Source organism: Scyliorhinus canicula, chromosome 1, assembly GCF_902713615.1.
Source record: "Scyliorhinus canicula chromosome 1, sScyCan1.1, whole genome shotgun sequence".
NCBI classification, from domain to species: domain Eukaryota; kingdom Metazoa; phylum Chordata; class Chondrichthyes; order Carcharhiniformes; family Scyliorhinidae; genus Scyliorhinus; species Scyliorhinus canicula.
In genome coordinates, this window is record NC_052146.1 from 234,020,318 (window position 1) to 234,035,229 (window position 14,912).

Below are 14,912 nucleotides of genomic sequence, written 5' to 3' on the forward strand. Positions count from 1 at the left end.
GGGATTAGCATGATCGACACCTGAGTCAGTGTCTCTGGCAGCTCCCCCTTCTCCAACACCTCACTAAACATCCCCAACAAATGCGGTGCCAACTCTGCCGCAAACGCCTTATGAAACTCCGCCAGAAATTTGCCAGCCCTGGAACCTTCCTGGACTTCACCCACCGAATGCTGTAAATCACCCCCCTCAGCCCCAGCGACTCCTCCAACGCCTGCCCCCTCTTTTCCGCCAACCTTGAAAACTCCAACCTATCTACAAACCATCCCATATCCCTTTCCTCTCCACCCGGGCTCGACTCTGTACAGCTTCTCATAATACCCCCTGAACATCTCATTTATCTTCTCCGCCTCTGACACCATCTCCCCTTTCTCTGTTTGCACTCTTAGAATTTCCTGGACACAATCTGTCTCCGCAGCTGGTGGGCCAGCATACGGCTCGCCTTCGCCCCAGACGCATATTGCACCCCCTGCCCTCTGTAGCTGCCTCACTGCCCTTCCTATCATCAACCTATCAAACTGCCCCTGCAACGTCTTCCTCTCTGCCAACAACTCAGTGGGAGACCCCGAATATTTCCTGTCCATCTCGACTATCTTGTGCAGCAATCATCCATACGCCTCCCTACTTCTCATATCCCTGCGCACCTTGAATGAGATAATCTCTGCTCGAACCTCCCAATGCCCAATGCCTCCCAGAATGTGGCCACCGGCACGTCTCCATTCTGATTCAGATGCGCGTAAACCCAATCGCCAACCTCACCATCTAAAAAACAACATCTGCCAAAAGACCCGAATCCAGTCTCCAAACCGGCCTCTGGACCTGTCTCGAGCTAAGTCTCACCTTCAGCCAATGCAGCCCGTGATCGGAAATCCTCTGCCCCACTACTTTCCCCATCCCTCTCACTCCCCCCCCCCCCCCTCCCCTCCCACCCTTTATGGTCCCTTATAAAGTAATTGCCTCTTCTAACATCTCAAAGTAGTACTTCCCACCTTCAAATGTGATCCATAGTTTTGCGGGGTACAGCACGCCAAACCGAATCTTATTTCAATACAACATCGCCTTGACCCTGTTTATCCGGCACGCCTCTTCGCCAGCTCCGCACCAATGTCCTGGTATACTCGGATGCGATTCCCCTCCCTTTCACAGTCTCACTTCTCCCTGGCCCATCTTAGGATCGTCTCCTTTTCCATGAACTTGTGCAACCGCAGGGCGGCATGGTGCGCAGTTCGCAGACCTGGGTTTGAATCCCGGCACTGGGTCACTGTCCGTGTGGAGTTTGCACATTCTCCCCATGTCTGCTTGGGTTTCACCCCCACAACCAAAAGATGTGTTGGTTAGGTGGATTGGCCACGTTAAATTGCCCCTTAATTGGGGAAAAAAAATGGGTATTCTCAATTAATATTAAAAAAAACTTGTGCAACCGCGCAATCACCACCTGCGGCGACTTTCCCGCTTTCGGATCCTGCCTTAGAGGCCTGTGGGCCCTGTTCACCTCTGAGGCCTTGTCCAGCACCCTCACCTCCACCAACCCGGCCAGCAACCTTGACACATTTTGTGGTGCTCGTTTCCTCCACACCCTCTGGCAGATCCACAATTTGCCTGGTTCTGCCGTCTGGACCTGTTCACTTGCTCCTCAACGTTAACTCTCAACAACTTGCATAAGTCCCCCAGGATCCTCACCTCTACCTCCAGGGTCACAATCCGATCACTCTGGTCATCTCCACCTCACATACTGTCACCCCTTGTGCCTCGAGGCACTTCTCCACCCTGAACATCGATCCTCACAGGGGTACTACTGCTCCATCAATGGCCTTCGACCAGTCGCCATGCATGTCCTTCCTTTGTTGACAAAATTTGTCTTTGATGAAGGCCATCAACTGCTCTATTTTGGGCTTTCCTGGCTTTAGCCAGGTCTTTAACTGCTTTTTGCCGGGTCCGGTAGCCAATAAACATGCCAATCTTGGGGAGGATCTCTCCTTCTCCACTCTCTGCACCACTTTTCTGCTCGAATTACCTCACTAACGGGTATAACGTGCCCAAACCAATGCTTTTGAGCCGAAGCTACCGTGTGTGAGACCACTCACTCCATACCCCCCACTAGAAATCCCAACAGGCCCATTTTGCAACACTTTTTCATCCTCTTCACTGCACACATTTAGACGCCTGACCCAATCTAGCTGACACTCAGTGCCACATTGAGGGAGTACTGCAAAGTTGGAGGTGCTGCCTTTTCGGTGAATGTTTAAACCAAGGCCACATCTTCCCCTCAGTTGTATGTAAAAGATGCTATGGCACTAATTTGAAGAGTGTCTTAACCAATATTTATTCCTCAACCAACATTGCTGACATAAATCGATTAACTGATCATTGTTTGTGGAATGGTGGTAAATTGTCTGCCCTGTTTCCTAGAAATATAGAAAATAAGAGCAGGAGGAGGCCATTCAGCCCTTCAAGCCTGCTCCGCAATTCATCATGGCTGATCATCCAACTCAATAGCGTAATCTCGTTCTCCCCATATCCTTTGATCCCCTTCACGCTAAGTGCTATATCTAGCTGCTTCTTGAAAACATCCAGCGCAGGATTCTCTAGCACATTGGGCTAAATTGCCAGCTTTTAAAGCAGACCAAGGCAGGCCAGCAGCACGGTTCAATTCCCGTACCAGCCTCCCCGAACAGGTGCCGGAATGTGGCGACTAGGGGCTTTCCACAGTAACTTCATTGAAGCCTACTCGTGACAATAAGCGATTTTCATTTCATTTCATTCCTCAGACCAAGGGCGGGATTCACTGATTGCCAACACTAATTTACTTTTGCCTCTGGTTGCTCTCCAATGTTGAACCACAGAATTCCCATCAATCCTGAAATTAGCTTTAATGTCCATGTTTGGTCTAGTGCCAATTGTCCCCTTCTTCCACCTGCGGCACATTATCCACTTGCACCCTGAAAGCTTCTGATATGACAGTACAAAATGAGATAAGATGGTCCTCAATATGCTAAATCTTTGAAGAGTTCTCAAGGGTGGTGTTGTTGAACCAGAGAAAACTCATTCTGCTGACTATGAACAGTCTGTGGGATACAAATGTCCTGACTATGAACTAATAAGCACTGTTAATGATGCAAAGCAGATCTTTGACACCTGCATCAGACATGATCTGAACTATGCTTCCATCCTGGATGTTTCCCAGATTATGGTGATATCTATTACTGTCCCAAGAATTAGACAATTGATCACAGCAAACATCTAAAAATATTCAAATCTTGAATTGTGGAAACCTCCATGTTTTCTCGGTCCAGCTGTGTATCTTAGTGACTTTAATAGCTACCATTCGGGCAGAGTGGATGCAGCTGGTGAATAATTCCCAATGGGCCTCATTGACAGATGGTTTGTGAATAGCGAATGCTACATGCCGGGCATTGTTTCCGAAACCTGACCATATCCAGAGTGTGCCAGTGACTTCAAATGGAGAAGCCAGTTTTTGTTGGCAGCAGAAAGACAGCTTCACTTATTGGATCTAACTAAATACCTTCACCCCGACATGAGTTCAAAGATGAGGGAACCGGTGGGCAAGACCTCTGTCACCAACATTAAATCAGGGGCGGCACGGTAGCACTGATGTTAGCACTGTTGCTTCACCATGCCTGGGACCCCGTTTCGATTCCCGGCTTGGGTCATTGCCTGTGCAGAGTCTGCACGTTCTCCCCGTGTCTGTGTGGGTTTCCTCCCACTAGTCCTGAAAGACGTACTGTTAGATAGATTGGACATTCTGAATTCTCCCTCTGTGTACCCGAACAGGCGCCGGAGTGTGGCGACTAGGGGATTTTCACAGCAACTTCATTGCAGTGTTAATGTAAGCCTACTTGTGACACTAATAAAGATTATTATTATCTCTGCTAATGTGGTTCTTTACTTCCAGTGAATTGTGTGTTATCTTCAGCACTGACGAACTTTTAAGGCCATTGTAATGAACTCCAATTGGCTTTATTGGTTGGCCAATTGGAGTATGAGCTTCCTCAATGATTGCTCATTGAGGGGGCCCATATAATCACCTGTGTAGGCTTTGTGAGCCAGTCTTAAGTTGACTGGACTGCTAGCAGCACTGTTTGTAGCTGCTCCTGTAATATCATTATGTAAATAAATATTGGTGTGGTGACGGAACTCCTGCCTCCCGTGGATTACTACAGCCATTGAGTCTTCTTTGCACTCTGTACTATTGTTTTTCATATAGGATACGTTTTGGCAACAGAATCTGAGCTACCATCTTATCCTCATGAATCTGATCACCCTGTAATGGTTTTCTAGTAGTTGGCGAATAAGCATTAACTGGTTCATCATGTCAATTTTCCCCTTTCAATTACCAGGGAAAAAAGCATGCTTAACAGCAGCCAATTGGTTAAATAAACACATCTTTATTTAATTCACTAAATTACCATGATAGTGAATTAACATGTGAAACTGCAGATAATTCCATGCACAGAAAAAAAATCTAAATATCAGCTTTATTTATCACCAAAAGTACAATCATGTGCTTCCCCATCTGCCTGGAAAATGGAAAGTCACTGAAATCAAACAGAACTGTTAATCAAAGTAGACATGAATACAAAATGCTATTATTTTATACTTTTACTAAAACTGTCAGCAGTATAGTGATACAACCTCTCACTGATTTTTTTTATGGTAAGAAGCTAAATTGTTTGTTTACTTTTCTAAAGCTTTAAATTATTAATATGCATCAGGGGTTGTATGGATATGCCAGATTACCTTTCGGTGTGCTGTCGGTCTGCGCCATTTTCCAGCGTGTGATGGAAAATCTTTTGTGGGGCCCACCGCGCGTAGCGGTTTATCTAGACGACGTGTTGGTCACGGGGACGTCTGAACAAGACCACCTGGATAACCTAGGCGTGATGCTCCCTCACTTTGCTGAGTCTGGTGTTCATCTCCATTGAGAGAAGTGCGTTTTTCATGCCCATGAGGCGACCTATCTGGGGTATCGCATGGACCGAGAGAGCCTCCACCCCGGTAGAAGATAAAGTGTGGGTCATCCTACAGGCCCCCATACCAAAAGGGGTGATGGAACTCCATTCGTTCCTAGGGTTCATCAATTATTACAGCAAGTTCATCCCATGCCTTGCGACTATGTTTGCCCAGCTGCACAAACGCCTCAAGAAGAACCAGGGATGGGCATGGGGACAGCCGCAGGAAGCAGCGTTCACTGATGTGAAACGGCAGCTCACTTCTTCTCAGCTGCTGACTCATTTAGACTCTGCAAAGCCGCTTTTGGTCACCTGTGATGTCTCACGATACGGCATCAGTGTTGTTTTGTCCCATCAGATGACGGTCAGGAGCACCCAATCGCTTTTGCCCCGAGGGGACTTGCCGCAACTGAGCGTAACTATGCTCAAATAGAGAAGGAAGGTCTGGCTGTGGTCTTCACCATGACAAAATGCCATCGGTATGTCTATTCACAGTATTGACTGATCACAAGCCGTTGCTGGGTTGGTCAAGGGGGACAGGGCCATTTCTTCCATCGCGATGGCCAGAATTCATTGGTGAGTTCTCATACTGGTGGCATATGAATATGTGCTGTAACACTGCCCAGGGACACAGGTAGCACATGCAGATGTTGTGAGTAGACTTCTGATCACAACAAGACTGGCAACACCTCCCAGGTCCGATGAGGCCATCACTACGATGCATTTCATGGACATGTTACCTGTCACGTCAGCCCGGATATGTGTCTGTATCCAGAACCCCTGTTATCCAGGGTTCATCATTTGGTCATGTATGGAACCCAGTATTGCTTCCAGCCCTTCCCAGCGAATTAAAGGCATTTCCAACAAAGATCGCTAAATTCAGCATGGAAGATGGTATACTCCTTTGGGGGATACAGGTGGTGGTGCTAAAAAAAGGGCAAGGCCCATCTTAGCAGACCTCCACAATGGGTACCCATGCATGTCAAAGATGAAGATGCTTGCACACAGTTACATGTGATGGTCAGGTTTGGACACGGAGTTGAGAGCTCGCCCAGCAATGCAGAGTAAGCCAGAAGCAGCAGAAACTCCCGCCTGCAGCACCAGTTCACCTCTGGGAGTGGTCAGAATTCCTGTGGGTACACCTCCATACGATTTTGCTGGCCCTTTTCAGCGGCCCATGTTCCTCCTCTTTATTGACACCCACTCAAAGTGCCTGAATGTTCACAACAAACATGTCATCGACAACGTAATGGGCGATAGTTGACAAGCTTTGGTTCTCGTTCAGTACTCACGGCATTCCGGAGGTACTGGGCTCTGACAACGGGACGCTGTTTACCAGTGTGGAGTTCGGGAATTTCATGAGGGCAATGGCATACACCATACATTGCCCCATATCACCTAGCGCCCAATGGTTTGGCCGAGTGGGCGGTCCAGGCGTTCAAGCGTGGAATGAGCAAGCAGACCACGGAATCCCTCAACACGCAGTTGGCACGCCTCCTTTTCTGTTACTGCATCAAACTGTATTCCGCCACCAGCGTGGTGTCGATGGAACGTTTTATGGGTCATCGGCTTCGGATTTACCTCGGCTTAGCATTGCCTGATATTAGCGAGAGGATAAACTACGGACAGGAGCAGCTGAGGCATTGCCCTGCCAAGTGTGCCCACCTAGCCCACCTAGGCGGTTGGCGCCTGGTTATACAATCCATGTGTGCAATTTTGGTGATGGGGCCAAGTAGATGCCGGGCACTATCGCTCAGCAGACTGGGCTGGTGTCGAACCAGATTCCTGAGAGGGACCATGAATCAAATAGGCATTTTGATCTTCTCCGCGGGAGGAGAACTGTATTGTGCGATGGCCTTTTCAGACCCAGCACAGCCCCTGGACACTCGGGCATTGCCTTCACCACAAGCACCATCCCATGAGGGTCTCAAAGCCTAGATATCTGATGTTGAGGATTTGGACTTTGAGGTGGAGGTGCTGCTGCCGGATAGTGCCAATGATGAGTCTCCTGACGATCAGTCGCTGGTGGTAGTACCACCATGAATGTCGATGAGGAAATGTTTGTCGCCTGATCGCTGTACGCAACCTAGCCCTGCCCTGGCGTCGCCCGAGCGGCAACCATGAGCAAAGAGGTGCAGGGTTCTCCCACCGCACACTCCGTTGGCAGATGCGTTTCTGGACTTTGTGGGAGAAGGGGTGTTGTAAATAACACGAGACCCATGGGTCGGGCCGATTAGGGCCCCATGGGTTTCGTGGAACGAGAGCTCCCCCACTGAGGGGGAGGAGCTCCCTCATGAGCAGGAGAGCCAATCAGGATATAAAACCCCCGATCCGAGAGTGGTCCCATTCTGGGACCAATGTATATAGTCTTTGCTTTGTTGTTAATAAATCTTTTGTTCCTTACACTTTCAGTGGCCGCTCATGAATGCAACATAATGATATCGACGTTAACATTTTTAGCAAAATAAAAATTCTATTCTCTTTTTACCATTGTCAATGTTTCAAAGGAAATCTCAGTTGAACCTACAGGGTGCTTTTGAACTTGGAGTGTATTTCCCACTGGAAGCTGCTCAGATAAAGGAATTTCCTGCCCAGCAGTGGTGGCAGGAGGCCTGCAGTGACTTTACCCACTGGGCCTTATTCAAATGTCTCTGGTCCACCTGGCCCCTGTTCCAATGGGACAGTTAGTTATTGAAGATTCAATGGCACTTAGTCTTCCCTTGGCTTGCAGTTAAATGCCAGGGCGGGAGGTGTCAGGAGGGTCTTGAGGGGTAGAAGGATTGAGGAGTGGAGGACAAAGGAGTTTGACTTTACATGTGCAGACTGGAAGAGACCCTCCAGCTCCTATTGAGAAAGACCTTTGGGACCTTTTCTTCCATTAAAACGCACAAGTACCGAATGGGGTGGGAACAATTAACTTCCCCCTGAACCTTGCAGAATATGAGATCCCCTGTTAAGAGGATAGGAGACCTCTAAACAATGTATAGTTGTAGGGTATATAAAACCGATCAGTTAGGCACTGCAAGGCAGACCCAGATGGAATCTACAATGTGATGTATATAATAGTTATTGTAAATAAACTAAGTTTCTTTACACTACTCAGTGTGGACTCCTTTGTGGCATTATAAAACTGGCAAAGGGGGTCAAACTGGATAGCCATCAATGCTGCCATACCATCAGATAAGCCACCTCCCAGTCCCTGTTGGATGAAGGTTGGTTTCTCTTTTCATTATGCCTCTATTCGAATAGTTAGATATCTTTGACGCCAGCTTGGAAGACTGGAATCAGTGTGCGGAGTGAATATGTTACTTTTTCAGGGCCAACAATATCACGGAGAATGACCGTTAGACAGTCATTTTGTTGACCGCCTGTGGCACGCATAATTTCGGAGTCTTACTTGCCCAGTGGCGTCCGACACGAAAACCTTCGATCAACTAGTCACTCTAGAGGGGAAGCACTTTAACCCAATTCCATCTGTTACCATACAGCGGTATCAGTTTAACACTGTGGAGCGGACCGTGAGTGAGTCCATCACTAAGTATTTGTCACGGTTGTTAAAGATTGCAGAGTTATGCAAATACGCCACCGCCCTGCAGGAAATGCTGCAACACCGTTCAGTATGCGATGTTAACAATGCCGAAACACCAAAATAAACTATTGGCCAAACCTTCCCTGAATCGACAACAAGCCATATGAATTTTGTTGTCCTGGTAAGCGCAGAGCGAGGGGTGCAGGAAACACAAGCATGGAAGTAAACGCTATTGGGAATGGCCAGCACAACCGTGGGCACGATTGCATGCCGACTTTGCCAGCCCATTTCGGGGTTAAATATTTCTCCTTTTCATTGATGCCCATTCAAACTGGCTGGAGATGGCGACCACCTCCTGGGTGACCATCGAGAATCAGCGAGTTTTTGTTTTGCACAGACGGTATCCCTGAAGTGTTTGTTACAGGCAATGGGACCCCTTTCACGAGTGAGGAGTTTGCAGAGTTTTTGAAGGCGAACGAGGTCCGGCACATTTGTACCACTCTGCACCACCCGGCTTCTAATGGTTTTGCGGAGCGGGTGGTACAGACATTTGAAAGAGCCCTCAAGAAGCAGTCTTCAGGTTCGATGGACACTAGGCTGGCTCGTTTCTTATTTTGTTACAGGACCACTCCGCACGCCGTGGCCGGGTTGGCCCCGACTGAAATGCTGATTGGGATTAGGCTTCACCCCACCCTAATATGATTTTCCCTGACATAGGTGCAAACGTGTGCCCCTACCAGGAGTTGAAAGGGTATTGCCCCATTCAGCGTCAACCACCTCGGCGCTTTGTATCAAGTGATTCAGTGTATATTCAAAACTTTGCAGAGGGCGCCCAGTGCGTCTCTGGAATTATCCTCCGCCAGACAGGGCCAGTTTCCTATCAAGTACAAGTTCGGATCATGTTAACGCATATTTGGTCCAGGCCACCACTTCTTAGAAAGCTTCCTCGTGGATGCCACGCCTTCATACAGCCGCCCCTGATGCCGAAGCAGGCCATGATGAGTCCCCAAGGGAGTCAAGATGCCGAGATAACTGAGGTCGTGAACACTGATTCAGAGATGGAAACTCAAACATGGAAAATCTCTCATGGAGAGTCAATTGTTCGGCAGCCGCTGGCAGTACAGCCACCGCAACATTCCTTGTGGAAGCGTGTTCACCTTCCAGGTTTACGCCGCCTGATCTGGCACCTTGGGTCCTAACAGGCGCAAAGAGTGTCTGGCACCCCCTCACCCACAGATATCGGAGGGTATTTCAGACTTTGTGTAGGGAGGGGGGGATGTTATAACCCACAAGTATCTTATGGGGTGGGAACCATTAACTTCCCCATGAATCTTGCAGAATACAAGCTCCCTCGTTAATGGAGTGAGGGAGGGAATATAAAGCCGACTAGTTAGTCACCGGCAAGCCAGACCCAGTTAGGTTCTATTGTGTAATGTTTATAATAGTTACTGTAAATAAGCAAAGTTTATTTGAACTGCTCAGTGTGGACTCCTTCGTGGCCTTACAAAATCTTCCTGTTTGATCTGATTTCACCTGTGACAGTTCTGTGCGGGTTTCCCTGCTGAGGCCTGGGTTAAAATGGAATCGGGTTCTCATTGAAGTCACGAGACTTCATCCGCTATGCTGTTAAGACCTGAAGTTGGCAGGAACAAAATGTGAAATTGAGCCATGACAACTGAATTGCTGACAAGTTGTGTCTCTGCTGTGCAGCGAGGTGAAGATTCTCCCCATATGTTTCCTCCATGCTTATTATACACATTGCAGTTTCAAACACAAAGAATATGTGCTTCTAAAACTTACTGGCTTTTCCTTGATTCCAACTTCACAGTAATAAATAATCCTGTTCGGATTGGAAGTGGCACATCCAACATTTGGTTACAGTGGTAGATCAGATTACTGTTCTACCCAAGACCTCAGGAAAAATATATGTATGGTGACGAAACTTAGCGATAACCTAATCCATCACAGCGTTCCAACATGTTAGAACTCGATGGGCTGAACGGCCTGTTTCTGCACTGTAAATTCTATGATTCTATGTTCATTTTGATACCAAATGAAAATTGACAAAATACCTTGCATCTTAAATACCATTGTATCAAGAAAATCTTGCCACACAATTAGAATATATATAATAATACAATGAACAACCCAGTGACTGAGACATAGATATCCTCATCGTGTTCCTCTCCCAGTCCAATGATCAATAGCACATACTCATTGACATTGAAAGGTGTCACTTGATATTCATATTTCTAAACTGTGCCCATACCAGGCAAAATACCCTCAAAAGGTTGGTACTGGCAGGTTAATTGAAAAAGATCAGGACAAGGAGGAAGCCCTTCTCTGCTAGAACTGCAATTAATATCCAACATTTTCAATGGGAATTCACAATCAATATATTGTTTCAATTGAGTGGCAAAGTGTTGACGGGGCACTCAGAAAATTCATTGAATGCTTACTGTTCTTGACAATATCAATCCAGGGATTTTGAACAAAATAAATAAAAGTAAGTAAGTAAAGTCACCATAGTCCCAGATGACCATAGGCTGCTTTCCCCTTTGAGGGGGAGAGCTGACTAGTGGTGGTTTTACCTGAGGATCACCACACCTCAGGTCAGGAGTAAGGTTCAGAAGGCGGGCCCTTCATGACTAACCTCAGCCGGTAGGGGAATCGAACCCACGCTGCTGGTCTTGCTCTGTATCACAAACCATGTGTCGAGCCATCTGATTCTTCTAAACCCCAATAAGTATAAGTGAAATCTGCTCAACCTTTCCTCATGAGCCAAGCCCTTCATCCAAGGAATCAGCCTAATGACACTTTGCTGAACTGCTTCCAATGCAAGTTAAGATGATCAAAACAGTGTTCTAGGTGATGTCTCACCAATACCGCATATAGCTATAGCAAGACTTTCCCACCTCTATTCTCCATATCCCTTGCTATAAGGGTCAGCATTCAATTTGCCTTCCTAATTATCTGCTGCACATGCATGCTGACTTTTTAAAATTCATGTACAAGGCCACCCAAACCTCTATGGAACTTTCATAATGTGCAATTTTACGAAAATGTTTCTAAGTGTGGTAGCCAGCTGGAACTATTGCGAGCTTCCCAACGCCCGGCCTAGTGAGGCCGTCATTGCAAGGTCAATGACCTCCACCGGGCCATTAGGGTGAGTTGGCACCGGAACCCCCTCCCCCCCAAAAGAATGCACCTGGAATCGCCCCCGCACAGCACCATTCCATGCCCCAGCCCATCCATATCCAGCAGAGCCGCCCATGCCGCCCCTTTCCCCCCATACTCCCCAACCCCCCCATACTCCCCATCCCTCCCCCATTTGCTCCACACCCCCAAGCCCCGAGCACCCCCCCCCCCCACCCCCATGATAAACCGCGTGTTGGCTAACGATGGTGCCTCTGTGTCCCCACTGGAGAAGTTGGCCCACAACTGACGGGAAAGGACCCAGATGGACAGCTGGGTGCCGGATATCATATTCCTCACCCGCCTTGAGGAACGGGCCCTGGAGGTTGTGGGTGTGGCCGAGGACAGAGCAGTGACCACCGTAGAGATCGGCACATGGCGCAGAGGTCTCTCCCGCAGGACCTGCAGTCGACAGCACTGCCCCCCCCCCCCCCCCCCCCCCCCCCCCCCCCCCCCAGCCTCCCACAAGAACATCTCGGAGGAGAGCTCCGAGGATGCCACTATAATAGTTGAGGCACAGCTGTCTTTCCCACCCTCCACCAGCACAGAGACACACACCTAAACACCTCGGTGGGCAACGGTAGTGGTCAGGCTTCTGGTGCACATTCTGGTGAGCACCACATAGTTGATGATGCACATCAGGTGGAGACAGGAAACCTCAGGCGAGAGAGCTGCCGGAGGGCTGCTCGATCCCAGGATCCAGCTGGGTCCCAGTCAGATGCTAAGCCTCTGGACCAGGTTTACCCAGAGCTGATGCAGACGCTAAGCTCCAGCCGTGAGATTTAGAGGGGGATGTCAGCGACACTCCACAGGTGCATAACCGATTAGAGGAGTCACAGAGGCTACAAGCACAGGAGATGTCGCCGGCAAAGCATGGCACCGAGGCCAACACTGCTAAGGTGGCCACCGCAGTGGAGATCCTGGTGCATGACGCTGGCAGCATGAGTGGAGGTGTCCTCGGCATGGCTCAGTCAGTACTGCCATAGCTGAGAACCTCGTCATCATGTCCCAGTCGCTGGGGGACATGACCCAGTAGCAGGTGGACCGCGATGAGGCACTGCGGAGCATGTCCCAGTATTGGGTGGGAATAGCCAAGGTGCTGCAGAACATGTCCCAGTCATGGAGGAGCATTGCTGAGGGCACCAACACTGTGCTACTGACATTGAGTATCTGCCAGGGCTGGCAGAGCCAGATGATGCTGGGGCAGCCGGGATCGATCCAGCTGCCACTCAGTCCTGAGGTGAACCCCAAGGCCCTATGGACACCAGCCGGGAGGAGAGAGTGCTGGGTGCCAACACAGAGATATCCTACGAGTGGCAATGGCGGCCTCCAGCTCCCCCGAGTTCCACCCCTCTGACAACGGTGTGTCTCGCAGTCAGCACCCGGTACAGTGCGACATGGCAAAACATGTGCCACCAGCAGAGCGCCAAGCCCTCCAGCCCCAGGGCTCCCAGAGGATGCTCGCCAGGGGCATCAGAGGCAACAGTAGGCTGCCTCCACCTCTGATGCACATCCTGGGGACACACCTAGTCACGACGGTAGAGCTAGGAATGCTAAGCACGTTGAGGATCACTGAGAGGGCACTGAGGGGGGAAGGGGGAAGAGTGTTAGGGAGTAAGGGGGGAGAGGGTGCGTTGGTGGGGAAAGGGGAGGAAGAGGGTCTGGTGGGGGTGGGCATACCACATGCAGGTGATGGGTGTGAGTGAGAACTCAACAGACATGCAAGGTTCAGACCCTGGCATTGATTGAGGAGCACTGGCGCTCAGCTCTCTGCGGGTTATCATCACTCCCCTACTCTTGACAGTGACCCGCTGACGGTGCTGGCACAGTCACAGGGGTGGGGGGGGGGGGGGGGAAGCAGAGGGATGGGAGAAGGCGGTGGGAAGAGGGCTGCTTTGGGGAGGGGGGGATGAAAGAAGAGGCCACATCCTCGGTGAAGCAGGCGAGATTAAGGGCCTCCTTGCTCCTCGAGGCTTGCCAGCCCCTCACCTCTACTCCATCCTCTGGCTGATCCTGTGGATCCTTCCTGGACTCGTCCTCCAGCCCCTCCTAGACAGGCAGCCCCTCGTCCTCCTCCTTGAATGTGGCCACCTGTTCCTCCACCTGCAGCACGTCGCCCCGCTGCTGTGCCAGGTTGTGGAGGACACAGCAGACCACCAGGAAGTGGGCGAGGCATTAGAACCACACTTTGAGGAGTCCAATGCACTGCCCAATGACTGGCCGGGTGGCCTGTCGTGGGCCTCGTTGTATCGGGTCTTCGCATCGGTCACTGGACTCCGTACTGATATCATTAGCCAGTAGGACACTGCTGGTTATAACCAGGTACCCCTTACCCCCACAGAGCCAACCAGCCATCCTGGGGGGTGCTCAAAGAGGTCAGGGATGTCTGGCTGCCCCAGGATGTAGCTGTCATGCACACTCTCCGGGAAGCATGCACACACGTGCATGATCTGTATGTGGTGGTCGCACACGAGCTGGCTGTTCAGGGAGTGGAATCCTTTCCTTCTGATGTCGAGCACTCCCTGATGGCTCGGTGAGTGCAAGATGACATGCGTGCCATCTATGAGCCCCTGAACGTGAGGCATCCTGTCGATGGCGGCGAATCCTGCTACCCGGGCATCTTGTTGAGCCTGCTCTGTGTCAAAGTTAATATCGTTTTCTTCCCAGGCAAACAGGGCAATTGTGACCTCACGGATGTACTTGTGGGCTGCAGCTTGTGAAATGCCGCAATATTCCCCGCTGCAGCCTTGGAATGATCCGAATCGTAGAGGGTCAGGGCTACGGTGACTTTCAGGGCCACCAGGATCAGGTATCCTCCTCCTCCAGATGGTGCCAAGTCCATGAGGACAAGGCACAGGTGTTGCACTGTCCCCTTGTTGAGGTGGATCCTCCTGTGGCACACGCTGTCTGTCATCTACTCAAAGGACCAGTGAAGTCTGCACACCTTGGGCCGTCGCAGGTCTCCCTCTCTGTGTCCCTACCTGGCCTGATGTGCAGCCAGGTCCTCAGGGTGTGGGGCGGGGTCCTGCACATGGGTCTTCCACATGGCTGCTGCCGCAGCCCCCTCCGGCGTCTGGCCGTTTTGTCTTCCAGCAGTACCATATCGGGCAAATTCTACAGGGTCAAGATATCGGTCACATGTGTGATATCATTAAGGAATTGGGAGAGGGTGTGAGACTGACAACCAGAGGTGTCTTCCACCCAGGGCCCTCCATGTCCCC